The sequence below is a fragment of the Chinchilla lanigera genome, unplaced genomic scaffold (assembly GCF_000276665.1).
Source record: "Chinchilla lanigera isolate Chin_1 unplaced genomic scaffold, ChiLan1.0 scaffold00060, whole genome shotgun sequence".
In the NCBI taxonomy this organism is placed as follows: Eukaryota; Metazoa; Chordata; class Mammalia; order Rodentia; family Chinchillidae; genus Chinchilla; species Chinchilla lanigera.
In genome coordinates this window covers 13,921,270-13,949,241 of record NW_004955461.1, presented here as the reverse complement: position 1 = coordinate 13,949,241, position 27,972 = coordinate 13,921,270, and the positions used below count along the sequence as shown (strand labels likewise).

General features: G+C 39.7%; 1 protein-coding gene across 5 annotated transcripts in view; it reads left to right on the top strand.

Annotated features, from left to right (window-relative positions):
* The window catches only part of Trappc9 (trafficking protein particle complex 9), a 632,072-nt gene that overhangs the window by 180,918 nt on the left and 423,182 nt on the right, over positions 1–27,972 (top strand). The window lies entirely within an intron of this gene.

Here is a 27,972-nt window from a genome sequence, read left to right as displayed (position 1 = left end):
TACAGTATGTGTCTGAAAGTAATAATAGTACATGTTAGCTGAATGATTTCTTAATTTTCAGTCTTTATTGTTTTGTGCTCATTTGCCAGGAGGTCATCCTAAATGAATGAAATGCAGGAATTGCTGCATTTTTTTTTTTTTTTTTTCCAGTAGAACTGCTGTGATCCCATAGACATCTAATTGGCCATGACAATAAAGTGCTCCCTCTGAGTTTGGTGATTTCTATAAGGAGAAGGAGTCTAGGGAAATGGGAGTTTGTATTAGCTGTGATGTGAGGGCTAGGTGATTGGAGATAAGGCTTCACAGACCACTTATGCCAGGTAATGAAGTGTGATTCATATGTTCACTTGCAGGCATCATGGGGTATATTGGTCAGTTCAGGCTGCTGTAACAAAATACCAGGGAGTGCCTGGCTTAAACAACAGAAATTAATACTTCACAGCTCAGGGAACCACAGGTCTGAGATCAGTGTGGTGGATTTTTGATGGAGTGTTCTTCCTGGCTGGCACATGGCCATCTTCTGGCCCGGACTTCATGTGGCACAGAGAGATCATCTCTCTGTTGTTCATTTGTTTTCCTAAAATGGCCCGAGACCACTGCACCCATACCCTGGCTTTAGGACTTTATTTACCCATTAACAGCTCCTCACAGACCCTGTATTGCTAGGTCTTCAATATATGAATTTTGGAGGGAGGCACAGATGTTCAATCCATAATGGCTATTGCTGGAGACAGACAGTGGATTCTGTCTGTAGAATTTACCAGCTAGGTAACTTCAGGTGACTGACTTAACTTTGTGCATTAATCTCCTAATCTACAAAATGATAATAAACCCTAGTTCTAGGGTGTTGTGAGGATTTGCACAGCACCTGGAACAGAGCCAGGATTCATCATGAATAAGTGGTTGGAATGCCTGAGACTAGGGGATGTAACTTAGATGCAGGTCTTTTATCTGGCAGTGCCCTGTTCAGCCTCTGGGAGTGGAGGCTAGATTTTGGGAGTGGAGGCTAGAGCCTGGTTCAGGACGTGTTGTGGGTGAAGTTATAAGAGTGGGCCCACAGCTCAGGGTACAGCGGGCACAGTGGCTCAAAGCCCAGGTGTCTGTGTGTCTTGTCTGTGTGTCTCTCTCTCTGGGAATGGGATTCTGTTTCCTGGCCAGCCTGTGCCAGCTTTTCTGCATGCTCAGGAAATGAAATGATGCCATCATGTTGAATGCTAGCAACTGTAACATGAGTTATGGGTTTTGTTCTCCTGTGACAGGAAGTTACCTTCCACATTATTCCCTTCTCTGAGGAGTTTGTGATCTTGTCCCAAAAGTGTGCCCAGCTTGTTTCTCCCAGGTCCTTTGCACTTCCTCTTCCCTCACCCATATTACTCTGCCCCACTTCTCTGCATGCTCTGTACCTGCTTCTACAGGTGTCAATTCAACTGCCTCTTTGTAGCAAGGCTCCCCTTGATAGCTTAGTGAAATCAGCCCCTTCCCTGTCCCTCTTGGTCTTATTCCTCATCTTAACCTCCAGCACTCTTCCCTGGAAGTTTTTCTTTGCTTTGTTTTCCTGCCTGCCTCCATGCTTAGAATAGGGAATGAGGATTCTGTCTTGTTCAGTGTTGTGTTGCAGTGTGGGATGAAGGACTTCGGTGTTTCTAGTATGGATCGTGAATGAGGGCCTCTTGCTCCACTCCTCCCCTTAATGGGGGGATCCAAGTTGTATTCCTGCACATTCTTGTAAACATTTTCCCCCAGAAGACCTCGTTAGGGAGTTGTTTTTGAAATTCTCAACTCCTTGGGCAGAGTGTACAGAAGTGAATTGTGTTAATGTGTTTAGATTAATGGTTATATTAAGATCCTACATGGTACTCCATCTTAGGCAGCTTGAGGCTGCTATAACAAAATACCATAGCCTGGGAGGCTTGAACAGCAGACCTTGATTTCTCATAGTCCTGAACCTTCAGAAGCCCAAGATTAAGGTCCTGGCAGATTTGATTCTTAGTGGGGGCCTTCTTCCTAGCTTGTAGAGGACTGGCCTCTCACTGTGTCCTGACAAAGTGGAGACATGGAACTCTGCTATCTACCTCTTCTTACAAGGCAAGAAACTCATCAGGGGGCACCCTAATGACCTCTACCTAGTCTCTGCCCCAAGCCCCATGTCCTAAAGCCATCACACTGGCGTTAAGGCTTTCAGCATTCAAATTCAGCCCATAAGACCCTTCATAAAATGTACTCTCCAGCTCTCTACAGTATTTAAATAACTATCATAGTTTCCTCATATCATGTGAGTACTTAATAAAACATTCTTTAAAAATTATTAGCAAAGATAGGAAGACAAGTTTAGTGTTGGACATGTTAGGAATTGAAAATGTCATGTGGATTTAACATTATACCAGGACTTAAAAGAAGTCAAATAAGATGGATTTTTTTTTTCTTCAGTTTGTAGTGTGCTTTGTCCACTGAGCTACGTTTTTCTATCAGCAGACAGAGAGTTACCTAGGTTCTGACTTCTTTTTCCCAGGAAGGGAGTTTGGCAGAATAAGTGAAGCACAGTCCTGGGAACCTGTCCAGACACTTGTCTCAAGAATGCTTGATTGGATATTATCCCAGGGGCTATGTCTTGGCAAATAAACCTCCAGCTGAGAGTATTTGCATGTGAGAAGCTAGGGACTGGTGTCTGGGGCCCTACTTCTGACCACTGGCTTTGTGTTATTCCTGAAGAGAAACCATGGAAGGCTTTGAGGTGGAAACCTTAACTTTCTGTGTTGTGGTGGCTATTTATGTGCTTAATGCAGACCTGTTTTGTTAGATTATTATGGTTCTGTCTTTGTTACAGAGGGGATGGGACACTCTCTTTACCCTTCTAAGATGAGAGCAGAATTGCAATTTGGAATTTGTAGTCTGGGAATACTTTCTACCTTTTAAAGTAAAAACCAAACTAGAACTGGAATTATGGTTACCAAGTGGTTTGTAAAGCAACGTTGGCCTAATTTCTGGTTAGTTAGGGATAGCACATATGTGGAACAGATCACTGTTATTAATTAGACACCCCTTTTAGTGATAATGGTTAATAGAAGCACTGTCTAGTATTTGTATAGCATGTTATGAAATGAGACAGAGAATCTCAATGGGCAAGTTTTATAGAGGAAAAAAGTGGGCACAAGGAGCCTTGCAGAGTTGGTCTATGGATGGTGAAGTTCAGTATGAGAAACTGTGGACTCTTCATTAGGCCCTGACTTGCAGACAGCTGTGAATCAGTGGCAGAGGCTCATTTGTGGCTCTTGGAGCTGGGCTGTGACCTTCCTGTAGCTTTCAGTCTTACAGTCTCAGAAACACTGACTGAGCAGGACCCAATTTATTTTTCAGGCATGAACTCACATTAACTATGGTTGCTGAAATTAGATGCCACTTTTTAACTTTATAGCAATAAATATGGCTGTTGCACAAACTAGGATACTGATTTCAATGTGGGCCATGGACAGATGGAGAGAATTAATATTTATTAAGCACTGTCAGATATTGTGTATAAAGATGGGGCTTGGCTACTTTATTTGCATTATTTCTATTTAATCTTCCAAACAGTTCTATAAAGAAAATGTTATTATTATAGTTCCCATTGTATAAAAATATGAGAGAAGACTGTTCTAGTTAAAGAAGATTGAAGAAATATAGCAATCAAATCCCATACATGGTCTTTAATTATATCCTGGGTTAAAAAAATGAAAGACATTTTTTTGGACAACCTGGGAAATTAAATATGTATTGTATATTAGGTAGTGTTATTGTATCAATGAATATATTGAGAATGATAATGATATTGAAATTGTAGTGAAATATTTTTGTTTTTAGGAAATAAATTCAGAGGTACTTAAGGGTGAAAGATAATTATGCCTGTATTTTCTTTGATATGGTTTACGAATAAAATGTGAATGTAGGAGAGGAATAAATGTTAGTGTGAATATAGAGAGAAATAAATTATTAAAAGTTAGTGGTTTTAGATAAAGGGTATGGATATTCTCTTATATGGAGGAGGAAAAGATGCCTTTGTAGCTCACTGCTTTGACCTATTATGTTTTGTTTTTCTAAATGAATTCTTAGGAAGCAAATGATTTCTCATATCTTCTAATTCTTGGGCAATATCTAGGTTTCTCTAGGGTAAGAGAAGTCAACAGGTTCTGACTTCTGACTAGAAAATGGCATATTTTTACCTAGAAAATGGCATATTTTTCTATGACACCATACCAAGAAATCTCTAATTTCTTGGGACTTTTTTTTTGAATTTTATGTTTAAGATTAGAAATCTTGGAAGATGGTGATAAACTATTTTAGGTTTTGGATATTTTTAAATTATTCAATAAAATAGATTGAGCAGTTGCAATGAGAAAATCAAACACCCTTAGGCAAAATATGCAGTAAAGTAAGATACTACAGTATCCTTATGAGCCCCAAAATATAAGCAGATACAGACAAACCACTGCTTGCCACATAGACTAACATTATGTAGGAAGAAACTGGAAGCAATTAATTGATATCGGCAGACCCAAGAATCCAGGGGGTATTTACTGGACAGTTCAGTGGAGCAAGTTGAGAACAGCACCAGAGGTCTGCAACAGAGTCTTGCATGTTACAATAGCAGATGCCTGCAAAGAATCCTTCTAGAATAAATTCACTACCCAGAAATACAAAATGAAGAATGTAGGTTTATCAGTCATAAAAGCTAACCAGAATAATTGCTTCTAAAAGTCCATGTAAAGACGGTCGATAGAAAAGGATCAAGGACCAATTCCACATAAAGTTATAACGTCAACATAGCAAGCAGAACAACACAACAACACACTCCAAAAGTATGCCAGGGAAACATGCTCACAGCTGATGATAATTGTAAAATATTTAAAGTGAGTTAAAAGACATTAAAAAATTTATACAAAAGAATGTAAATCCCAGTTAGATGATGTTAGAGATCGAATGGATAGAAATCTGTAAAGAATTCAAAATAGAAAAACTGTTCAGTAATGCAGCGAATAAATGTACCTAATGCATACATTAAGGGGAACAGAAAATGAAAAGAAGAAAAAAGGAATCAGAGAAAATTCATTGAAGAGAAAAGCAACATGTTTAGAAGACAAAGAAGATCACACATATGTATATAGATCCGCACATATAAATCACTCACTATGAGACACCAAGGAGGAAACCAGGAACAAGGGTTAAAATGTAAAAATCTGCAGTTCAAGAAAACTTTAAGTTTAAAAAGTAATCCTTGAAATTGTTTATTGAATGGCACACAGTGAGTCTGAGAACACTGACCTAGAATGACCAAGACATACTCTAATACAATTACTAGAGTTAGAGAAAAACCTTTTGTGCTTTCAGACCAAAATAGCAAATGATTTATGAAATAAAGAAAATCAGATTACCATTGAACTTTTTGACAGCAACAGTTTATGTCAGAAGTCAACAGAAAAGTGTGTTCAGGTACTACTGTAATGAAAATGTGAGGCACAGGGTTTTAGGCACAGCTGTTCTACCTTCTAGCTTTTAAAGGGCCAGACAAATTATGGTCAACGTGTAGGGCACAGCCCTATATTCTCATGATTCCTTCCTTGAAGATTCCACTATGGAAGGACTACCAAAATAGCTACAGGACATTAAACATAGTTATTATATATTTAGGACCTGATAGGTATTAGGAGAGAGAGTATAGTATGTCATGGCCACATCATGGTGAATATCCATGCACCACAGTAATTTGAAATGCAGGGATCAGGTAGAAATCATAGCAAAAATGATTTAAAATTGATTTTAATATTATTTTCATAGAGATAATGTCACCATGGGTACTGATATTTGGAAGCAGTGGCATACAGTAAATGATATGTTTTGTGATAATCCAATTCTATTAAGGAGTCTGGTATTGAACCAGGATTTTCCTCTGGAAGACAGGAGGTAACTGATATAAAATATGAAATGAAGGAAAAGGTTTCTGGCGTAGAGTTTCAATCAAAAACATCAGTAAGAAATCATGCACTGTTCAAAAATCAATCTCTCTGTCAATCAGTTATTTATTCTCTAGTCCTGTGCTCTGTCAAAGCTCTGTCAAAGAACCTGACCAGCACAGCAGCTCGGTTTAAAACTCTCTTTCCCATTCAGAGAAACCAGTGTCTCATGAAACCTACAGCAAAGAACTGTAGGTTCTGATCAGAGAGAGTTCTAAGGTGAAGAGGCTGCCACTGGTAGTTTGAGCATCAGTAAGGATGGTAACTGTGTTTCAATCCATGAGTTCCTAATGCTACTAAAAAGAATTGTCCACCTTTGGGAAATGATGGGGAACTGGCTTTTTTGGGAAGTGGTAGATAATGAATATTTAGTATGCTTTTCTATACAAACTGTACCACTGGGCAATCTCTTAGTGGGGGGCCATTTCTCTTAACAGAAGTACTTATTCCAGTTAAGAATTGAAAAAGGGATGATAGCATAGCATCATTTTGCTATCCCTGATAGATGACTACATGGAAGAAATGAGCACCCACATGAAATGAGAGGCATTCCTATATTATATTCTTTCCGCTGGCAGAATAGAGCACCTCCTATGAGTTAGAGGCTACAAAGCACCCTTGCTCTGACTGCTTACTTATAGGACTTGGAAGACAAAGAAACTTGGTAAACTGCACTATGGGAGTGCAGCCCACAATCCAGATTCCCAGAAACCCCACAGTCAAGGGAATGGGCTTTTTCAATACATAAATATTACAATGAGAAAAGTGTGAAGTTCCGGAGATGGACAGTTTCACCACATCATGAGTATACTTAATGCTGCAGAGCTGTACTCTTAGAAATGATTAAAATGGTAATGGTAAGCCTTACCTGATGTGTGGTTATATCCCATAAAACAAAACAAATAATATGAAAGGACTACCTGTAGTTTAAGAGATTTAAATGGTCTATTTGAAAATAAACAGGCACAGCTAAACTATAGGGTTGGTGGCTCCATGCTTGGGAAGTGCAGTGGTAAAGAAAAGCCAGGACATACCACCACAGTCAAGAACCTGGTTCTCTTGGAGGATGGAGGAGATTATGGTTGGGATGAGGGATGGATTGAGCCACCTGATGGGTATTAGGTGGCTGGCAACATTCTGTTTCTTGACCTCTGTGGTGGTTTTCAGGCTATTTACTTCTTAAGAATTCATTAAGCTAAACATTTATTTTATGCAATTTTATCTGCCAGTGTTATTATTTTTTTTTTTTACCATAAAACGTTTTTAAAAGAACAAAAAAATTAGAAATATTTCAGTCATAATAATTTTGGCTAAGAGACAGCTTTCTTATCTGATTGGACTGGGAAGTTATTTGTATCTGGGAAGTTTCTCATCAAGGCATTATGTTGAAGCTGCAGCCTGGCTGTCATGCATCCCTCTTTGTGTATTTGTGCATGGGGAGCTTTTGGAGGGATCGATGCATTAGTGCTTAGATTTTATTGGGATTGATGCTTTGGATGAAAACAACCTTCAGGATCTGCTGTCTCTCAACAACAGAATGGAAGCATCACTTGCTTTTGGTTTTCTTTTCAATTAATTAAATATTTAATTTGATTTTCCTGTTCTCTGTACTTTTTGGCTCTTGGTTTCATAAGAGAAATGTCAGCTTTCTCCACCAACAGTTTCTGTTAGACCCTATAATTAAATGTGGCATTTCAATTTCAATATGGGAAGGAGTGATCCTTAAGTCTCACAGAGCGAGGCAGACTACAGATGTCATCTCCTCTAATCAGTTTGTTTTACAAAATAGGAAGCCAAGTCCTAGAAAAGTGAATGATTGTCTGAGGCCTCACGCAACAGGGCCAGCTCCCTGTGCACCAGGGAAGGCAGTGGGGGTGTGTGTCTTACTGTCGTCTTCCTCTCTCTCCTTCAGGGAACAGACAGAACAGTATTTCTAGGCATGTCCTTGTGGGGTGTAGTGACAAAGTACTGGCATGCTGGCAACTGATGTGTCTGTTAAGGTTCAAATAGAAAACTTGGTTCCTTTTAATGGGGCTGTGTTTTAGTCACTTTTCTTGTGGCTAGGGCAAAATACCTGACACCTGCAATTTAAAGGAGCAGGGATTTATTTGGGCTCACATTTCAGTTCATAGTTGGCTAGCTCTAAAGTGGGACAGCATGACAGTGGGGCAAAGCTGCTCACCTCATGGAAGCCCAGAAGCAGAGAGAGATAGGGAGGAGCCTTCCAGGTCATTCTCACAGTTACCCACCTCTTCTGATCAGACCCTAGCTCCTGACAGCACGTTTAGCTATAACTCACTAGTGGATTAATCCACTGATGAGTGTCAAGCCCCTATGATCCAGTCACCTTCCCAAAGCCCCACTTCCGTGCACAGGAGGCTTTGGGGGGGAAATCTAGATATAAACCATAACAGGCCGTGATCCATTTGAGGTGAGTTTCTACCCTTAGGACCTGAGAAGTAGGGGTTGTGAACTCTGCCCTTTAAATTATCTGCTCCTTCATACCTTGAGAAGGGGCAGGTGCCTTTGGGGCAGAGCATTCTCATGAGTTGTGATACTGTGGGGAAAAGATTGAATATTTACCCGCATCATAGGTCTCTTCCCTATTAAACACTTATTCATTCAGAAACCAAGAGCAAGCATGTGCAGAGTTTGGCTGTTGTCACTATGCCATCCTTTCAACTCCCATTCTTATTCCTGCACCCTCCTGTTCAGCAGATGACCTCTCTTCACAGTTAGATAAAGACCGTCTTCTTCCTTGTCTCATCTTCTTCATCTCTGTCTGAGATACATTTGCATTTCCATTTCATCACCTATCGCTTCTTTACAATTTAATGACAGCAGAAGCTTGGATTTACCACTGTGACCAGGAATTGATTTTATTTGAAGGCTGTCACTCTCCAGTGTGCTGTGTTCACTTTCATAACTCATCCTTTACCTTGATACTGTCCGCGGACATGGGGACAAGTTATTCAGCATCTTTGTCCTAGTTGACTACTCCCCTTGAAAATAAATACTAATTTTTTGTAATTCTGAGTTTTTTTTAAAGAGCAGTGACTCATCTGAATTACCCAGAAGTCAAAGACAAATGTGGGTGGAATCTTAATGCCATAATATTTCTTTTTTTCTTTGCAATTCCTAGATGCTTGAGTTTTTCGCAAACATAAGTGTTTTTAAGAAGAAGGCCAGGGATTTTATTGAGACTTGGGTTTTCTTCCTAAAGCTAGAGAGTGTAAGGACAGAATAAATATTTACTGAGTGCTCACCACACTCGCTTTGAGTGTGCTGTTCAGGCACTTCCTACCCGTTCTCAAAGGAACTTCCCACTGTGGCTGGGAGAGAAGGTCGCACCTGTCCTTTGGATCTGGCTTCTACCTGCACATCCAGTCCACACTGGTTCCTAGCAAATGCTCGCAATTTTTCTTTTTCTACCAGTTGCATTTGAGAGCATGGCCAGGGCTTGTCTTGATTTTCAGTGGCTTCTTGGCTCTATTCTCTTGCATTTCCTTCTGCTTCTCTGGCAGCTCTGTGTCAGTTTCACTTGGAGACTCCTTTCTTTTTGTTGTTAGACTACTGAGATTCATGAGGGCTCTGTCTGAGGTTCTCTTCCACTTTCTTCAGTGACCAATTCAGCCCCACAGCCCAATCCCTCCCCATAGGATTGTACATTTCAGTGGAGCTGGGGTGGTATTCTGGTAGAGGTTTGGTCTGTGGCTGCCTCTTCCCCATCTGGGTTTTCATTGTGCCCTCTGCTACTTGGAGAACCCTTGCTGCTCCCCTCCCAGCTCTGGTTCCATCCAGAGCTGGGGAACCTGTTGCTCCCTTCCCAGTAGGAGAAACTTCCTGAGAACCCTTTCTTATCTGCCCACTAAGCTCCTCACAGGAATGCTTGTAGCCCCAGAGCCTTCATTCTAGCCACCCTGGAGCAACTGAGAGGCCTTGAGAAATGCGCTGGTCTCTGGGCCTGCTGCAACTTCTTGATCTTTGGGCAGTCAGGGAAAGCAGATTTCCAATTTATCCAGCTCTTTTTCCTACTTTAAGGGTGAGGGCAGCGCTTTTGCCTGCTCTTCCTATCTTTGACCTGCAATCAGAGGTTTATATTTTACATTTAAATTCAGATTTACAATTATTTTTGGACTGTGTTGGCCATTTGTCATATTCTACACTGTGTTTGTTGTGTGTTCAGTGGGTTATCCACTTTTGTTCTGAAGGTAAAAAGGGCTGATGATGCGCTGGACAGCCTGCTCATCGTTATATTTAGTCTGTGCCACCTACCAGCCCGCTGACTCACAAACAGTAATTTCATAGCACGGTGGCTCAGCCAAGGGAAAGGTCAGCCTGCTCCTGCTTCGCTGGAGCTCTCAGGAGCGCATCTCAGAGCACTGCGCTTTCGTAGCTAAAACTAGCTTTGCAATACCTCCAACCTGAATTTTTACCCCAGACATATAATTAATAACCGTGAAGTGTCCTTATCCCTGGGCTACTGTTCCGCCTACAGGTGGGAAGATTGACTCAGTTCTTTGATTTAACTTCAGGTTGGAAAATAACTTCTTAAAGCACCAGGATGGAATGGAGATCCAGGCGTTCGTTATTCATCAGCAACAGGTGATCTTATTGCAGGCAACTAGAGCTGAAGTCTTCTGGCCCATTGAGCTTACTGTCCTCATCATTACCTTTCCCAACCAAGCTGCTCGTGACTCACCATGAGACAAGTTAGGCAGATGTTCAGGGAAGAGGATTTGAGTCCTGTATTTTTTGTGCAGAGAAGGAAGGGATAATATCTGTTGATCCCTGCAGGTCGGTTTACGATTAGCTCCTGATGTAGCTCATATCAAGCTTTGTCAATTTGTTTTGTAAGTATTTCTACCCCTTCTCTCCAATATCTGTTGTTGCAGCTCTAATTCAGATCTTACTCTTTCTCACCTTTACCATTACTGACATCTTTTGATTGGTTTCTAAGCTGCTATTTTTGGCTCTTTCCCACTGTCTTTTACATTGTTACCACAATCCTATTTCTCCGGTAGAATCTGACAGGGTCTATCCTTTTGTGCAACTTCTCCTGGCTTTCCATAGCTTTGGAATAAAGTTTTGAATGTGGCTCACATTCTTGCCCTTCACCCCATTGGGCCTCACACCCACACTCCTCCTCTATTTAGCATGTGCCGCAGAAGCACTGACTTACTTGCATCTCTGTTTAGCTGTGCTCTTGTATTTACTGCTTGAGAGTGGAGAGTAGGAGCTCACCAACCGTTGTGCAAACTGGGATCACCTGGGATCCTTAAGATACTTGCTTGGCTTTCATTCCTAGATATTGTCATTTAATTGGCACTAGGGTTTTAAAGTACCCCTCCCCCCCATTGATTCTAATGTATAGCATAGTTTGAGAACCCCTAGTGTAGACTGTCTTTATTTTGCTTATTCTTGAAAAAATTCTTCCTTGTTTTCTGTGTCTCAGGTTAGTTGTTCCAAGTTCTGGTCTTCTCCAGGGGAACCCAGAGACTATTTATTCTCTGTTCCCTGGGAGAAGGGGATTTGAAATCTGGAAGGGGAAATCTCCTGACTAGGTGACTGTTCTGGAGCTTTTTGAATGTTCTTTGCCCTTTGATCTTTTATATTAATTTTGTTTTCTATATTTTTAAAATAAGATCCATTAAATTTAAAAATATTAGTACATGTTTGCAGTACATGATTACATTTGTCATGGGGAGTTGGTACATGTACATAACACATCTTAATTCTTTTTTTTTTCATCCTTTTCACCTCTGTTCCCTCTTTAATCCCTCCAAGTCTTGGTCCTCTTTCCATTTGCAAAAGTTCTACTTTCATCATTTTTTGACTTCAATTCTTTTTTCCCCATTCCAGTTCCCACTCTTCTCTCCTCCTTGCTCCATCTCTTAGTCCCCTATCCAATAGAAAAAAGATCTCCCTACCCCTGTTTATCACTCCTCTATTTTGCTCTTTATTTTTGTGTATACATTTTGATTTTCTTATATGAGACAGTATGTAATATTTAAGCTTGTGTATCTTATTTCACTTAATATTAATGATCTTAAGTTGCATCCATTTACCTACTAATGCCTCAAGTTTATCTTTATGGCAGAGTAGTACTCCATTGTATTAAAAAAACCACATTTTCTTTAGCCATTCATCTGTTGGTGGGCATATAGGCTGTTTCCAAAGTTTAACTACTATACACTGTGCCACTAGAAATGAGATTATGAATGTACTATTACGACTTTAACTCTTTTTGGAAGGTACTTAGAAGGGGGATAGGTGAGTCAAATGGAATTTCTAGTTTTATTGTTTTGCGGAATCTCTATATTGATTTCCATAGCAGTTATACTAGTTTACATTTTCATCAACAATGTAGAAGAGTTCCTTTTCTTCCGTCTCCTTGCCAGTATTTGTTATTACTTGATTTCTTGACTATGGTAGCCATTCTTTCTGGAGCAAGATGGAATTTCAGTGTTTTTTAATTTATATTTCTCTAATGGCTGGTAATGTTAAACCTTTTTTCATGTATTTATTGGTCATTTGTACTTCTTCTAAGAAGTGTCTGTTTATTTTGATTGCCCATTTTTTTCATTAGGTCTTTTATTTTAGAGGGGTGTAATTTTTTTTAGTTCTTTATATATTCTAGATGTTAGTCACTTGTTTGAGGAATAAATGGCACATTTTTTTCCCCATTTTGTAGGTTGTCCTTTTTACTGTTAGTTGTTTCCTTTGCTGTGCAGAAGCTTTTAAAATTTGATATGATTCCATTTGTTGATTCTTGATACTGTTTCTACTGCCACTGGGGTTCTGTTCATAATGTTCTTGCCTACATTTATTGTCTTCAAGAGTTGTCTTATTTTATCTTCCAGGCAGGTTGTCTCTGTTTTAACATTTAGATATTCGATGTATTTTGATTTTAGTTGAGTGCATGGTGAGATATATGGATCTAGACTCAGTGTTCTTCATGTGGCTTACCCAGTTTTCCCAGCATCATTTATTAAAGAGAGTATTTGTCCTCCAGTGTATGTTTCTGGTCCTTTTGTCAAAGATCACATAGCTGAATTGCCTGATTTGCTTCCTCTGTTCTGTTTCATTGATCCACATACCTGTTTTGTGTCAGTACCATGCTGTTTTAATCATCGTATCGTAGTATCACTTCAAATCTGGAATTGTGCCATATCAATTTTAAAAATTTTTATTTATTTTATTTTATTTGTCAATTAAGTTTATTGGCACATTTTAAGTATACATAATAATGATCACAGTGATCCTAGGGAATTTGTATCCATACATGATATATCTTGACTCTTTTTTGTTTTGTTTTTAATTAATTAACTGGTACATTTTATATATGCATAATGATCACATTCATCATTGGGAATTTGTACCTGTACATGATATAATTTGATTTTTTTCCCCATTCCCCTACCCACTTCAACCTCTCTTTCCCTCTTTATTTACAAAAGGTTTGTTTCCATTTTTTCCTTCTTGTTTTTTTTTCCTTTTCCTTCCTTTTCCCCTTCCACCTCTTTAGTTCCCCTTCCCATTTGGACATTTTTTCTCTATTCCACAATATCTACTATATACTTTGGTCCTTATTTACACTTTTGCTTTCTCATACAAGAGAAACTATGCAATATTTACACGTGTCCAATTTATTTCACTTAAGAGTATGGTCTCAAGGTGCATCCATTTACCTAGAAATGTCTCAAGAGTACCCTGCTTTATGGCTAAGTAGTACTTCATTATATATAAAAAAACCACATCTTTTTTATCCATTCATAGGTTAATGGGTATTTGTGTTATTTTCAGGAATTAGCTATTACAAACTATGCCACTACAAATATGGGTGTGCATATATTGTCATGGTATGATGCTTTTAATCCTTTTGGGAAGATAGCAAGGTGGTGAATAGCTGGATCAAATGGGATCCAGCTAGTTCAGGGTTTTTTTTGAGGAATTTCCACACTGATTTCTACAGTGATTGTACCAGTCTACACTCCTACCAACAGTGGAGAAGGGTTCTTTTTTTCCCACAACCCTGCCAGCATTTGTTATTGGTTGATTTCTTGATAGTAGCCATTTTTTTTGGAGTGAGATGGAATCTCAGCATTATTTTAATTTGCATCTCTCAAATAACTAGTAATGTTGAACATTGTTTTTTCATATATTTATTTGGCATGTGTACTTTTTCAGCTGAGAAGTGTCTGTTCATTTTAGATGCCCATATTTGGATTGGGTCTTTAAATTTGGGATTTAAATTTGAGTTCTTTATATATTCTAGATATTAGTCCTTTGTCTGAGGAACAGCTGGGAAAATTTTTTCTCACACTGTGGGTTGTCTTTTCACTCTGTTGGCGGTTTTTCCTGCACAAAAGCTTTTTAATTAGATGATATTGCAGTTGATTCTTTATGATAGTGCCTCTGCAGTTGGAGTTTTGTTTGTAAAGTCTTTGCCTATACCTACGTTCACAAGACTTCTACCTATTCTCTCTTCCAGCATATTTAGTGTTTCTGTTTTAATATTTATATCTTTGATCCATTTGGATTTTAGTTTAGTGCATACTGAAAAATATGGATCTAGTTTTAGTCTTTGGCATGTGGAAAGCCAGTGTTTCTAGCACTATTTATTAAAGAGGCTGTCTTTCTTCCCGTGAATGTGTTTGGCTCCCTTATCAATGATAAGGTGACTGAGTATATCTGGAGTTGTTTCTGCATCTGCTAATCTCTTCCATTGATCCGTGAGTCTGGGTTTATTTATTTATTTTGCCAGTACCATGCTGTTTTTATAACAATAGCTTTATAGTATAATTTCCAGTCAAGGATTGTAATGCCCTCTGCCTTCCCTTTGTTGTCCAGAATTGCCTTTGCTATTCTAGGTCTCCTCTGGTTCCATATGAATTTTAGAATTGTTTTCTCTAATTCTGTGAGATATGCTGTTGGAATTTTGATTGGAATTGTATTAAATCTGAGAAACAATTTGGAAGCATGCCATGTCAATTTTAGAATCACTTTGTCAGGTTGCTCAGAGTAGGATGTTAATATTGAGATTGCATCAAATTGGTAGAATATTTTGAGGGAAAGTAACTTTCTTATAATATTTAGCCTTTCTATCTCTATCTTATATCTCTCCACTTATTTGTCTTTGAGTAACACTCTCTGATTTTCTCTATAGAAATCTTACACTATTTTACCCAATTTATTCCTAAATGTCTTATTTTTTATTTTATTCTGATATCTGAAATCTTTTTAAATGGAAATTTAACTTACATACAGTAATAAGCACAAATGTTTATAGCTTGATGAATTTTATTTTTGTTTAAATAAATTGATGTAACCACCACTCAAATTATAACAGAGGAGCTGGGGATTTAGCTCAGTGGCACAGCACCTGCCTGGGAAGTGCAAGGTCGTGAGTTTGATTCCTGGTACTGGAAAACAACAACAACAACAAAAAAGCCACCAAAAAAAACCCCCCCAAAAACCACCCAAATTATAACAGAATTTGCAGTCCCCCTTAGGTTCTCTCGCATCCTGTTCCCCCTAGAAAGTTAACCATAGTTATGGTCTGTCCTTATGGATTAGTTTTGTTTGTGATGGCGTACACAATATATTCTTTTATATCTTTTTAACCCTGTTTGTTCAGCTTAAAATGACATGAATGTACTGGTTTTACATTTCTGATAGGCAAAAGTGCAAAAGCAGCTTCTGTGTCTTTTTCCTCCATTTAACATTATACTAGAGATCCGTGCTTTTTTTTTTGGTACTAGGAATTGAACTCAGGAACTTGCTCTTGCCAGGCAGGCACTTGTGCCACTGAGCTGTATCCCCTGCCCCATACATATTTTTGTGGGTTGCATTTTTTCTTCCTACGTGGCATTCCATTGGGTGAAAATGCCACAGCTTATCCATTCTACAGAGGAATATTTGGATTGTTTGCATGTTTGGCTGTTACCAGTGGCGCTGCCATAAATATTCTTGTGTTCATATGTGGTAGACATAAGCACTTGTTTTTGCTGTAGTAGATCCGCAGCCAAACAAATGTTCAAAGAGGCTTTTGAGAGGGGGCAGGGCTGGAGATCAGTCCTAGCACCTTGTGTATGCTAAGCACACACTCTGCCACTGGCTTCATCCATCCCCCGAAAGTGGCTATTTCCGTTCCGTACACACCAGCAAGATGTGGGAGCTCTCCTTGCATCACCTCCTCACCAATCACTGATATTGTCAGCCTTTTAAATCGTAGCTGTCCTGGTCCATGTGTAGTGTGGTATCTCATTGTAGTTTTAATTTTCTTTTCCTAGGTAGCTAATAAATTTGCACACATTTTGTATGCTGATTTATTAGTTGAAATGTATACTTTGGTGAGGTATCTGCTAAAATGTTTTCTTCATTTTAACTGGGTTGTTTATTTTCTTCTAGTTGATTTATGGGAATACTTAACATATTTTGGAGATTAGCCTGTTGCTTATGAATATTGTAAATATCTTCTCAATAGTCTGTGATTAGACTTTTTAGCCTCAGTGTTTTTCATGAGCAGAATTTCTTTTTTTGCCTTTTTTTTCTTTTGGTATCGGCAGTCAAACTCAGGACCTTATGCTTGCCAGGCAGGCGCTGTTCCACTGAGCTATATCCCCAGACCCTGAAAGGAATTTCTTAATTTTAGTATGTTTTCTTTTGGTTAGTGCTATTTTTATTTGGGAAATCTTTATTTACATAAAGATCATGGTAATATTATTGTACATTTTCCTGTAGAAATTGTTAGTTTTAGTTTTTACATTTAGATCCATGAGTTATTTTTTTTGTGCAGAATTGTGTGGTGCCCTTAAGGTACTTATAGGTATTTGTTGACTAGGAAGCAGGCATTATAGAATATTTGGAGCTGTGTTATATTGTTTTAAGTTAAGATAATTATGAATATTCTGCTCTAATCAGGTAACAGAACTTAACAGAATGTCCTTTCTTTTATGTATTTTTACAAAGCAGTATGTAGCTTAGCAAAGCAAACACTTATAATTCTTATTTTTCCCTCTTTCTCTCTGCCAAATGTTTGTTGAGTATTTATTTTATTCTATCTACTCCACTGCTCTTGACAGTGCTCTAAAGATCAAAGTAAGACTCAGTCGCTCTGTCAAGCCTGGTGTCCAGTGCGGCACTCTTCCACAGAGCTGTCTTGCACCGGTAGGAATGACCTGTTCAGCACTATCTGGAATTGGAATGGCAGCCACTAACACTTGGGGCTCTGTGCTGTTGAGATACAGATGGTGCATTTAAGGGACTGATTACTAATTTTATTTGATTTTAATTACTGGAAGTATGAATAAATTTCTCTACGATCTGCTGTATTAGCACAGGTCTGTTGAGAGAGATGATCTATTTCAAAAATAAATGAAAAATTATTACTTTGCTACACACTGGCTATGAGAAGTATATGATGCTGTGAGGATATTATAAGGGTTTGACCTAACTAAAGGATAAGGGAAGACTTTTTCCATAGAAATGAAGATTGGGATAAGATTCATAGAATAAACAGACCTAAACAGATGAAAGACAGGAGGATAAGGAAAGTGGTTTTTCATGCATGTGTGAAAAACTGTGGCAGAAAAGAGCAAAGTAAACTCTAGGAATATAAACAATTTTGAAAGGTGTGTGTGTGTGAGAGAGAGAGAGACAGAGAGAGAGAGAAAGAGAAAGAGAGAGGTTTTAAAGATTTTTAAAAATGTGAAACTTAGACATACAACTATATAAGAAGATGAAAAAACGTATCACCCCGTAAGTAGAAATAATAAGTCTAGAAAGAATAAAAGTTATGAAATGAAAAACAATAAACTTAGTTCTTAAGAGACATAGGCCATAGGTATTCAAAGTAATTTGTAGGGAAGAAAGATTTGTGTGATGATTGTATGAGCTTTCTCTTTCGATAATTTAAAAAATCTATGCCCCCCCTGCCCGCCCCCGCAACTATCAGTGTTGAGACCTGGCTGACTGTTTAATGTAGAAATAATGACTTTCTGTGTCTTTTAGAGATGTGCAGTGCTTCAGGGCTGCTGTGCAGAATGCACAAAGCATTTAGTTTGTCCTTTGGATCTCTTATTTTTAAGAGGAGAACAAGCATATATCATCATTTGGCTTGGGACACAACTGCTTTCCCTTTGTCATTTTATGAGAAAGGCATCAACCTTAGTCTGAAACTTACAATGCTCTGGTTTTGTATCCTTGATTTTTATCCTGAAATAACATATGCTAATTAAGCTAGTCCTATGAATTTCTTTGGAGAACTGATTTTCATTTACTTGTGGTTTTTTTCCAGTAGAAATGGACTAACACACGTAGACAAGATAGAAAAGATAAAACCTAGAGTGGAAGCGTATGAACATACTGGTAGTGTTGGCATCGTTGCTGTTGACACGCAGTGACACTAATTACTTTCTCAAAGGCAGGGGGGCAGGGTGGTCAGCCAGGCCTTTGATTTCATGTCTAGCAGATTGCTTCTGGATGCATCTGAGATTTGAACCCAGGCCCTCGTGCTTTTCAGTCCTTTGGGACTTAATGCTCCACTCCATTCTGTCTTTTCCCATGAACGTGAAGAAGGCCTGGGTGATGTTGATGCATGGGCAACACTGCCACTACCTAAAGAAGGAGAGAGAAGAACCAAAGCCGTTCAAACTGCCCTGGGTGGCATCCTAGTTGCCCCAGTTCATCCAGCTGTCCCCCAGCATCCTGGTCAAGAAGTCCTTTACCTTCTAGTTGGCCAGGCCTAGTGACCAGGAACTCACTGTTCTTCAAAGCAATATATTTTGACTTAATATACAAAGAAGTGAATTAGTAGTAGTTTTAAAAACTAGAAGGCTAGAAGACTTGGAGTAACCTACTTTTCACTCTTTTTAACTGGAAAGATGGTCACTTTCTTACTCCTTTATGACCATTTATTCGCAGAATTGTTAACTTTTATTTTACTAGGTACATGTAAGATGCTCCCTCATCATACAAGTTCAAGGACCATCTGGGTGTCATTGTCCTTGTGAGAGGTGGCCTAAGAGGTGTACCTTGGGACATCTGTGTGCTTGGCAGAGTTTTTCATCACACAGTAACTAGGAAGTGGCACTAGATCATTCATGAGGACATTAGATCAGCAAAACTAAGTGCATATTAAAACTGGATGTAGATGTTAAACGCAGGGTTCCTGTCCCTAGCAGGCACAGACTGCCTCTGATCGCTGTGAATTTGTACTTTTCTTGAAGATATCTGTAGAGAGAAAGCAGCACATTGGTTTGGACACACAGGCCTCTATGTCATAGTCACGAATGTCTTCCTTGTCTTTGGCTGAGTCCTCACTCTGTCCTCACTGAGTCAGTTCTATCCACTTCTTTTTCATCTGAATCATCTTTAGAGGGGAAGAAAATGCAGTATTGTCCTTATGCTGACAGGACTATTGAGTGATTTAAAAGTGCTCCGTAGTTGGTTTCCTGTGTGGCCTGTGACTCAAATGGTGTCACTGTCCAGCAGAAGCGATCATTATGATCAGCAGGCTCCCGATGTGATCTTAATTGGAAGTTGGCTCTTGGAGCACATCTTATCTTGGATCTATTTTGAGAAGGCCTTGCTGCAGAATGAATTTTCACATTTCTCCTTGGAGGGGCAAGTTAGACTCCCTGTGAATCACTGTAAGGAAGTGTCATCCATGTATATGTCATGTGAAGTAATATCATTGTGATCTTCTGTTATCTGGGACACCAGAAAGAGAACCAACTCTTGGATTCCAGGGCCACACCTTTTAAGGACTTTTTCTATCTATGTAATGTTGCCTTACACATTGTGGAGTCCACAGGGGGTGTGTGCTACATTGCAAACTTGCTGAATTGGTCCAAGAGCAATGTCTACTTGTGTATACATGCCATTTTTTCTTTCTATATCTCTGACCATCCTTCTGAAACTATTTTTCTATGTTCCTGAAGTGTGTCCTTTAGAAGTTCCTAGTAAGGATGTGTTCGGGATAAGTGAGTTAGCCAAGTCTTTGTTAGTGGGGCATAGTGTGTGACATACACAACTTAAAGGAGGACAGGTTTATTTCAGCTTATGGTTTTCATCAGTGGTTGGCTGGCTCCAAGGCATCATGGTGTGGTGAAGGAGAACTCCTCACCTCATGGAAGCCAAAAGCAGAGAGAAAGAGGAAAGAGCCAGAGAAGGAGGAAGGGACTGAGACAACAGCATATCCTTCAAGCACCATCCTCCCTACCCCCACGAACTACTTCCACAAGAGTATATCCATCCAGGCCCTACCTCCTGACAGCACATTCAGCTATGAACCTGTCAGTAATGCTGGTGTCCCCATGATCTCATTATTTTCCCAAAGCCCCAACTCTGAACATATGAACCTTTTAGAGGACATTTTTGGTTGTAAACTTATGACAGTAAGTTTCCTTAGTTGTATTCTGAAAATGTCTCTATGTCAACATCATTTAAAAAAATAGTTCTATACATGAATGTAGTTCAGTAGTTAAATTCTGTTAAATATCTTGCAGGTGAATTCAGGCCATCTAATGGTTTCCATTGCTCTACAGGAGTTAGTTATTCATCTGATTATTCTTCACTTGTATGTAATTTTTCTTTTCCCTTCTTTTTCTCCCTGAAATGTGTTTGTATCCTAAGTAATTTGTACTACCCTTTTACTTAAAAGAAATTTTTGGAGAGGTAAAAGTCACACACCATAACTCAGTGTTTTTATACACAGGTATAGTCATTACCACAGTCCAAGTTTAGAACAAGCCAGGAACCCCCAAATATTGCGTGTGTTTGAGTTGGAAGCCTCTGTGTACATCAGCGTGGACAGACAAGCTGAGGTCTGGTCCTGTGCAGAGAGCACTGAGGAGAGTGAGAGCAGTCAGTCTCAGAGGGAGGCTGCCTATGGGGAAAGAGGCCCATTCAAGTCAAAGGCTACCGTTTCTGGGGAAATTATTATTTTTTCCTAAGCATCTTCTACAGTTTCTGAATGAGTGAACATGCTGTTTTCTCTATGGAAATTAAGGAGGAGTGTTGGCTAATATTCTTAGCCAACTGCTTCTACTGCTTGGGTTTTCTTGTTATTTTATGATAACCAGATGGGGTTTTTTGGCACCCATGAATTTTATGAATAAATGAGAAAGAAAGCATCTCTGAAATATATTCTACCTGGAAGAGCATACTCTGACTAATTCCTACTGAGAGATTGTTGCCTTCTTTTGCCTTTGTAGATATATTTTATTGTAGTTACACTTTATTCTAGTTTATTTTAGGTGCCTGTCACAAAAGAGAAAAGTATATATTCTGCCTTACTCATTAGTGTCTTTTTTGGAAGTATATAGAAATGACATATTCCTTGAATAGACCCCATCTCTGGACATGGACACTGACTATCCTGAGGGTCCTTAGGACAGGTTTGGAAGGACTTTTGGTGTACAGTGTTGATTCCATGATGCACTGCAGAGCAACCTGGGCTGGGAGCTCTTGTAGATGCTCAGTTGTAGGACTGACTATATCATTTGGTCAAGTTGTGCTGGTGTGTGACCAATCTGATGGTCCTGAGTTTTGGTTTTGGCTGGGCTTTCAATGGATTGTAATATTTAGCAAATTGCTCATCTCTTCAGGACCTCATTGTTCTTATCTGCACAGGTAATAAGGTAATGCTTACCTGTGGGAGTAAAAAGCAAGTGTGATGGCATTATGGGCCCTTTAGAGGACAGTACCACATCACGAACACCATGCCATGCTATCATATTAGAGTTCTCCAGAGGGAACCAGTAGCTATGTGGTGATGTGTACAACTAAATGAGAGGGGATTTATGAGGGGCACTGGCTCCCTCACTTACAAAGGCTCTTGAAGTCTGGCAGTAGGCCATCTGTAGGCTGGAGACCCTAGGGAACTGAGTCTCAAGCTCAGTCCATGTCCTCAGGACTGAAATCCCAGGAGGCCATTGCTGTAGTTTTCAGTGTAGGGTCAAAGGCTTGAGTTTCCAGACAGCAATTAGAGTTAAGTCTTGGAGCCCACAGGCCAGAGAGCCTAGAGTTTTGATGTCAAGGGCTGGAGAAATAGTGTCTCAGCTCCAGGAGAGAGCATGAAAATTGTCCTTTCACTGCCTTTTTTTAAAAAAAATTCCAGTCCTTCACTGCCTTTCGCCATGATTGGTGCCTGCCCACATGGATGGTAGATCTTTCTAGGGGTAGATGGGTACTGAGGATTGACCCAGAATCTTTGCACTGAGCTATGTCCTCAGCACTTTTTCAATTTTTTTTTTTTTGAGTTAGGGCCTCAGTGAGTTGCTAAGTTGTTCAGGCTGGGCTCAAACTTGATATTTTCCCACCTTATCTTCCCAGGGTGTTGAAGGCAGATCTTCCCACACTCAGTCTATTGATTCACAGGCCAGTGTCCTCCAAAGATGCCTTCACAGACCACCCAGGTGTAACGCCTTACCAGTGTTGCGTATTCTGTAATTTAGTGAAGTTGACAACCTGCAGTTAGCCATTATGGTGGCCAGCCCTTTCCACTAGAGCTGTTTTTATTGTGATGCTCCTTTTTCTTCCCACCACAAATAACCCCTTTCCACTGTCATTTTCCCTAGCTGCCATCACACTTATAGTACCACTGTATTCAAGAGAGAAGTATTATTCCAACATATAAAATCATATTTCTGAGTTGCTCACAACAATCATCTTAATAGAAAAATTGATCACTATAAGGGGTAACTATGAAGTTCTTTCTAAAAGCTCACTTTTGCTTCCGATGATCTACAAGACTCATCCTCTGTCCTAATAAATTCACTAAGCTCTTTAGTTGCCCCACTAGGCTGCCTTTGTCTGTTTGTAACTTTTTTGGTTCTGTCTTTCTATTAATTGTCAGCCCAATCTGCTCTCCATTCTATTTGTGATAGCCTGTGTTGGCAAAAAACCCTGGCCAAATGCTTGAATGTAATTTCCCCCTGCACCCCATCCCAGCTGGAGAGGTTTCCTTCACAGGCATTCCCAGCAACTTGTTTTCATGCTCACAACATCTTTTTCCAGCAGATCCCTCACCATCCTTTCACAGCTGTCCTGTCCCCTATCCAGCTCTGTTCCTGTGTGGGCTAAGGGCTCATCTTCCACGCGCTCGGTTCTGCCTCCACCTCAGCTGGAAACATTCTGCCTTGTGTATATGCTACTTGTCTTTTCCTTCTTCAGTTGCAATAGAGAACAGAAATCTTTAGTCTCTGAAGAAGGCATACAGTGGATTTCTTGGTATTTTTCTGAGCTCAGTGACCACAGATTTCTGATGTTTCTTTTAGGTTTTGAAGTCTGTGCCCAAAAGGGAGGCAAATTTCTCATGTTAAACTTTAACTTTATTTATTTTTTTTTTCTGGTACTGGAGATTGAACTGAGGGTTTTTTGCACTGAGCTACATCTCTCTCCCTTTTTATTGTTTATTTTGACACAGGGTTTTTCTAAGTCACTAAATTGCCCAGGGTGGGCTTGAGTTTGCTATCCTCCTACTTCAGCCTTCTAGAATACTGGGATTACAGACATCAGCCATTGTGCCTGGCTAAATTTAACTTTTTTTGCAAAGTACTCATGTTTTGGATCCTTTCAATTCCAATAAATTGCAGATTTTTATTTTTAAAAAGCATTTTCACAGCACTAAATGAGTCCCTTGAATTGGTTGCCTGCACTGGGCTACTTCTCTGTGTCCCGAATAGAGAGAGGAAGGCATAATCTCAGGATAGAGAAGGTGCTGGAACTCTGGGAAGGAGGACTTACTTTTAGTCAGTGTAGTGAGGGGAAGCATTATGGAGGATACAACATTTGAACTGAGATAGAAGCTTGGGGAAAGCAGGATGCATAGAGATGGTAGTCACAAAAGTAGAATACATGAGGCGGGATAGGGAATGATATGGATTGCATTTTGGTAGAAGGGCCAACGTGATTCAAAGCTGGGCTCCAAAACCAGTAAAAACTGCTCTATCACTGGTCTGCCTTTCCCTTAGTGTGTTACTCTTTGAAATCCACCCAGAACTTCTAGAGATTCTTGTTATGGTTTGTGTCTAGCTGTCCCCCCATCAAAGCCTCATGCGGTCAGGCTTAGGACATTTCTGCTGAGAAGAACTGCATTGGCTGTTGGACTTCAGTGTGTGTTATGACTTGGCAGAGTGTTTGTCTGCGTTTTGCTTGTGTCCAGAGACTTTGCCTGAGACTAAAATTAAGGATGGTGCACTAATTAATCTGGCAGAAGAAATTTCAAGGCAGTTGAATGTTGAGATGGTGGCATGGCTACTGTTGGAGGCTTTTAGTCAAATCTGTTTTGAAAATCAAGAGCAAAGAAACCAGCAGAATGATTTAAAATGTGGTGAGTTTGGCCAGAAAGGAAGCTCCAGTAAAGCTGTAGACTGAAAAATAGAACAGAGGAGGTATTGATTGCTGAGAAGAAACAGGAGACTAGAAAAGTTGGCCTAAGGGCATCACAAGAAGCAGCAGGATTCTGCTCTGCAGCCTCAGAATTGCAGAAATGAAAGACTTTGCTTTGAGAAGAAGGCCCCAGAGTACCATGTTCCAGAATGGTGTTAGAGAATTTGTTCCTTGGAATTGGGTTCAGAGTGCTTAGCAATGCAAGCACTTGACCCCTACAGCCAAGGTAGCGGGAAGCCTGGCTAATTCTCCAGCTGGCAGCAGACTTTGGCATCATCCACGTAGTGCTAGTTTAAGGTGCATACATAATGGAAGAGTTGCAGGGTGGAGAAGGCTTCCACTCAGATTTTAGAAGAAGGCCTGGGAGGCCAGCCTCTGTGCCCGTGAAAGGGCAGTGTGTGAAGCTATGAGTGTGAGGTCAGATTGCTTTGGATACTGGACGTGGAACTACAGGGCTTAATGTTTTCCCTAGTGAATTTTGGACTGGCTTTGGTCCCTTTTTTTTTTTTTTTTGTTGTTCTTTTTATTTTAAAAATAAAAGGAGGAAAACATTAACAGACAGACAACCTTTTACAAAATAGCAAAAGAACAATACAAATAATATAGAGTTATAAACAAAGTGGCAGGAAATTAGCAATGCTTGTTGTATTACATATTGATATCTGCAGGTCCCATTTTTTTGTATACCCCTGTTTGTAAGTTTTGGAATGGAAATGCCTATCTTGTGCCATTGAATGTTGGAAGTGTTCAACTTTCTTTTCATTAGCACAGGGGCTCACAGCTAAGAGTTTGCCTTAAATCTCAGAGGAAACTTGGGACTTGGGCTTTTCAGCAGTGCTGAAACTGTTAGGACTTTGGCAACTTTTAGAAATGGACCGAATGCTTTTTGCATAAAGGGATGTATATGAGTATAGGAGGCCAGGGGCAGAATGTTATTGTTTGTGTCTAGATATACCCCCAAAGCCTCATGCTGTCACACAGGTTTTTTCAGAGGTGGCTGAATCTAGAGTGTGTAATGCTGGGATTAAGGGTGTGTGATTAGTAAATCAGTCCACTGATTGGTTTGGCATAGTTCTGCATAAGATTAAGGGTGTGAGTGCTATACCCAAAAAGGAAGCATACCCTCCCTGGGGTGGGCAGCCTGCATGTAAGGGACAGAAAGAGTCTTGTCCCTTTTGTTGCTTTCCTAATTTCTGGCCACCATGAAAAGGTCCCTTTCTTGTTTTTGCTGAGAATAGTAACTAAGACACTTCCATTCCTGACTTTCATTCTCCATGAATACTTTGTTCTCACTTTGACTACGTCAAAATCTCTTCTCAGAATCTCAGATTTTTCTTGGTCAGCTCTCCTGAAGGCACCTAAAGGGAAAATTTCATGCCAGGATCATGTTTTGGTTTTGTTTTCCTCCTTCAGCTAGAGACCTGCCTGCTGTTCTTAGCCAGTATATTAGACCATATATGCTTGACCATGTTTTAAAACTACTTTGTCCATGTTTTGTAGTTGTTCCCTGGAGCTCAGTTGGTCTCTTGTAGGTGTAAAATCTGAACTCTGAGCAGCCTGTGGGACATCCAAAGGGCTGCTGTTGCTTGCTCTTGATGTCTCAGTGGAGGTTGTTTGGCACCTCCGTGTTCTTTGTAAGTTCAGAAATGAACTTGCCTTTGCACACCTAATCAGTTCTTTTTTTATTGGTCCTTTTGAGACAGGGTCTTGCTGTGCAGTTCAGGCTGGCCTTGAGCTCACTCTGTAGCTCAGACTTGCCTCAAACTCGCAGTGATCCTCCCACCTCTGCCTCCCTTATGCTGGGATTATAGGCATGTGCCACCACGGCATTACTAAAAGAAACAGATTATTTGTAATTTTTCTTATAGAGGTCCAATGTTTGATTCCTCCATGCTGTTTTTAGTGTAAGGTATGATGAGTCTTTCAAGTAGACTATTTTTTTTTAACTAATTCAAGATAATTTAGAAATTAAAAATTTGAAGGCTCCAAACAAAACATTACTGAATTCTCCTATGACCTCAGTTACAGGAGGTTTTCATTTTAATATTTTAAAAAATTATGAATCATTTCAATCATGCTTGATTAACTATAAGTTTTTACAAAGACATTTTAGGCATAAGGCCTTATGTCTAAGTTATTAGAGACTTGAAAATATCTGTTTTGTATCAATTAAAAGTAAACGTTGTTCATCTTAGTACAAGAAATTTTACTTCCTTAGTAAGGGGTTATTTTGATGGGTTTGAAATATATAACCATTCTTTCTTAATACCTGTGCTATAGTCATAAGGATATGAGTGTAGGAATCAAAGGCAAAGAGAGTTTCAGATCTGCTTCCCACTCATCTACCCACCACCCTTCTACCTACCTATCCATCCATACATGTATCTCTGTTTATCTGTCCATTCATCTTACCTCTCCCCCATCCATCCATCCATCCATCCATCCAGTCATGTTTAGTAAATGTCCATTCATGCATGTGTGGTACTATGCATGCCTTAGATCAGTTATTGCCATTACCACCTTAGGCAGCTTATTACTTGTTCTTTAAAATGGGAGCATGTTAGTAAAGTGCCATATATGAGTTGTCGTGATACTAATCTCACTTGCTACCATTTACTTTTTGATCTGTGCTGTTTTCTTGCTTCTTAGCCAAAATTAGTAATGATGTACACAGATTGCTTCTGATTGCTCATTCTGGTGGCCTGGCTTGTCCTAGAGGTGCCGGTCACTGTGATTTCTGTGTCCATAGGCTGCCTCTCTCCTTTGTATGCAGAGTGTCAAGGAACAGTGGTGACAGAGAGAGCAAAGAGGGGAGTGACAGTGCTTCAGACCACAGTGTTGTCCATGAAGGCCATGCTGGATACCCTTTGAGAGCCTGGTGTGGTCTTGGGAGTGAGATACAGAGAGGACCCGAAAGTGAGACCTGGCATAGATAGATCAGTCAGTAAGTTATGTTAACAGCAGAGGCAGACCAGGTGGCAGCAAGTGGTCTTTCTAGGTTTTGGTGGCAGAAGAGTGGCCCCTTGAAATTGGGTGGGGTGGTGGCATTTGAACAATTGGTGAGAGGCACTGACCAAATGAAGGGAGGGGAGAACTTTCCAGACTGAGCTGAAGGCCGAAGCTGAGCAAGGGCATCAGGGTAGGGGATATGGCTGGTGTGTTAGGAGTTGTCCCTCCTCCCCATGATGGTCATGGTTGGCATGGATGTGTACTTATGGATGGGAGAGTTCAGACAGTGTGAGTTATGTCAGATGGAAGAGTAAGAAAGACACTGGGCCTGGAAAGCTCTTCCCTGTTACTATTTTTGAAAAAACAAAAAACAAATAACAAAAAACCCTAAGTAAAAATATTTAATATTATACTAAATATTAGTCCTTTGTCTGAGGAATAGCTGCCAAAACTTTTTCGTATTCTGTAGGTTGTCTCTTCACTCTCTTGTTTCATTTGCTGCGCAGAAGCTTTTTAATTTGATATGGTCCCATTTGTTGATTCTTGGTGCTATTTGTTGTGCAGTTGGGGTTCTGTTCATAAGTCCTTGCCTATACCTATGTCATCAGGAGTTTTACCTGTTTTATTTTCAGCAGATTGT